Below are 3,165 nucleotides of genomic sequence, written 5' to 3' on the forward strand. Positions count from 1 at the left end.
ATCACCCAGGCTGGAGTGCAGTGGCGGGATCTCGGCGCATGCAGCTTCCGCCTCCCGGGTTCAAGGATTGTCCTGTCTACGCTCCGGAGCAGCTGGGACTACAGGCGCTCGCCACCACGCCCCGCTAATTTTTGCATTTTTAGTAGCGATTTTCACCTTGTTGGCCAGGCTGGTCTCGAACTCCTTAACCTCAAGTGATCCGTCCGCCTCGGCATCCCAAAATGCTGGGATTACAGGCGTGAGCCACCGAGTCCGGCCCAATTTCGATTTTCTTTACTTGGCTTACCCATTTTTTTTTTTTTCCGAGACAGTCTTGTTCTGTCGCCCAGGCTGGAGTGCAGTGGCGCAATCTCGGTTTACAGCAACCTCTGCCTCCCGGGTTCAAGCGATTCTCCTGCCTCAGCTTCCCTAGTAGCTAGGATTACAGGCGCACGCCACCACGCCTGGCTAATTTTTTTGTATTTTTAATAGAGACGGGGTTTCATCATGTTGGCCAGGCTGGTCTCCAACCCCTGACCTCAGGTGATCCGCCCGCCTCAGCCTCCCAAAGTGCTGGGATTATAGGCATGAGCCACCACGCCTGGCCGGTTTAGCCATATTTTATACAAACTTGTGAAGAACAAGTGTTACGTGTCTAAGAATAAAACGAAATTGTGTATTTGTAAAAATCACAAATGCAGCATATTTACATGCAACAAGCATACAGATACTGTGCATGGCACCAGAAAGTCTCCAAACCTTTACTCAAAACTTAACTTCACGGTGTTGGTTGGGGGCGAGGGGGAGCCAAACCCGTACCATTTTGCACTTAGGGACCTTGTTATGTTAATTTTCCCTTTACTCCAGAGGGAAAGAAGAGTCGGGGGAGGAAAACGGCCGAGGGTGAATGGCCGTAGGGACACAGGTCAGATTTGAAGTTCTCTGGGATGGAAAAGCCTGTTCACCCAGGAGTCCAACAGTTCCCAGCACATAACAGGTTATCACATTAATCTCTGCTGAATAAACGCGGGAAAGAAAGAGAAGAAAGGGACAAGAAGGTTGGCGGGAGAAGGAGGCTGCGGGAGGATTTCGCGATCTGCAGGGCTCCCAACGCCGCCTGCCCTGCAGAGGGTCCCGGGGAACTTTGTAAACTGAAGGCGCCCAGGTCCGCCCAAGTTAACTGAACTAGAATGGGATGGGGTAGGCACTGGAACCTTGTTTAAAGTTCCCCAGGTGAGCCCAATGGACAACCAGAGTTAAGAACTCTCGAAGAACCCAACAGGAAAGCGAGCACCCAAAACCGGCAGCGCGGATGCCTTGCAGTTAACCCGCAGCAGGGCTCGGAGGGTCAAGCGCAGGCGCTCCGGAGCCCTTGCGGCCGCTCCGGGCCCACGGCGCAGGCGCGCGGGAGGTCCAGGCTGCCGGCAGGGACAGCGACACAGAAAAGCGCAGGCGCGCGCCGCCGCAGCTGGGAGCGGCTGCCAAATCACTTGCCTCTGGGCGCGATACCGCAATGCGTGGGGGCAGGAGCGTGATGATGGCATCACGTAAGGAGAGGGTGTGAGAAGCCGGATCCTGTGGTGACCCAGTGGCCTAATGGATAAGGCATCAGCCTCCGGAGCTGGGGATTGTGGGTTCGAGTCCCATCTGGGTCGCGGAAGACTACTTTTGGTGGAATAAAGGGTAATGGTTGGACAGTAGATTGCGAGATGGTTCTTTCGGTTCTCGGCATCTATCGTTATCACAAATGAAGAGGTGCTTTTGAGAGTTTTAAAAACACTCGGCGAATGGGTACAAAAATACGGTCAGACCTAGTGTTCCGAAGCACAGTAGGGTAATTATAGCTAACGGTAATTTACTGTATATTTCAAAGTAGCTAGAAGAAAATATTTGAAATGCTCCAAACACAAAGAAATGATCAGTGCTTGAGGTGACGGCTATGTTTGCGCCACTGCACTCCGGCCTGGTGACACAGCGAGACTCCATCGAAAATAAATAATGATAATAATAATAATAACTTTAAAAGTGTTTTCCCCAGCATTATTGAGATGTAATTGACAAAATTGCTCACATTGAGGAAGCATTTATTCTTGCTTAACTTTTACTGATTTTAAACGAAAAGACCTTACCAAACACAAACTGGCAACTAAACATATGGCATCATCTCTTTTCTACTTTTGTGTGTGTGTGTGTGTGAGATGGAATCTCGATATTGTAGCCCAGGCTGGAGTGCAATGGCGCGATCTTGGCTCACTGCAACCTCCGTCCCCCAGGTTCGAGCGATTCTGCTGCCTCAGCCTTCCGAGTTCTGTCTACTTTTTCAACCCGAGATTCACAATGGGCAACCACACTTACGAAACTTTCTCCCTATTCTTATCTCAAGGGATGTGTGAGCAGATCCAACTGTGCTGGCTTCAGATTTCCAGGACAGTACTAAGGAAAGTTTATAGCAGAGTAACTGTGGAGTTACACCATACAACTATAATAAACATAATTTATTGTTGCTGTCTTCAAAGTATTATGAACAACAAATTGTAATTAGGACAGTGCGTGTGTTCGTGCCTGTGTGTGTGAGAGAGAGATCTGCAAATTAGTGAAATAAAAAACACACACACAATAATCAGAGTTTAAGCTTTTCAGATCAGTTCAGTTGACTAGCTTGAAGATTTTATTTATTTATTTATTTATTTTTGAGACAGAGTCTTGCTCTTTTGCCTAGGATGGAGTGCAGCGCCATGATGGGGGCTCACTTCAACCTCCACCTCCCGAGTTCAAGCGATTCTCATGCCTCAGCCTCCAGAGTAGCTGGAATTACAGGCGTGTGCCACCACGCCTGGCTAATTTTTCTATTTTTAGTGGAGACTGGGTTTCACCATGTTGCCCAGGCTGGTCTCTAACTCCTGATGTCAGGTTATCCGTCCGCCTCAATCTGCCAAAGTGCTGAGATTACAGGCATGACCCACCGCACCCAGCCTAGCCTGGAAAGTTTAAACTCTTCTTGCACACTTGTACAAAAGGAACATCCACTGAGTTCATCCTTACTCTTTAAAAACAACTAAACACTAAATGCAATGTGGTGTCCTGGGTTGAAATCTGAAACAGAAAAGGATATTAGTGGAGGCCGGGCGCGGTGGCTCAAGCCTGTAATCCCAGCACTTTGGGAGGCCGAGACGGGCGGATCACGAG

The 3,165-nt window shown here is 49.1% G+C and overlaps 1 non-coding gene across 1 annotated transcript; it reads left to right on the forward strand.

Moving 5' to 3' along the window:
• The first annotated feature begins 1,561 nt into the window (after positions 1-1,561).
• TRNAR-CCG (transfer RNA arginine (anticodon CCG)) lies at positions 1,562-1,634 on the forward strand. Its single transcript has one exon. It is a non-coding gene; the product is annotated as a tRNA-Arg (tRNA).
• Positions 1,635-3,165: the final 1,531 nt, after the last annotated feature.

The sequence above is a fragment of the Rhinopithecus bieti genome, unplaced genomic scaffold (assembly GCF_001698545.2).
Source record: "Rhinopithecus bieti isolate Rb0 unplaced genomic scaffold, ASM169854v2 scaffold_39870, whole genome shotgun sequence".
Classification (NCBI taxonomy): domain Eukaryota; kingdom Metazoa; phylum Chordata; class Mammalia; order Primates; family Cercopithecidae; genus Rhinopithecus; species Rhinopithecus bieti.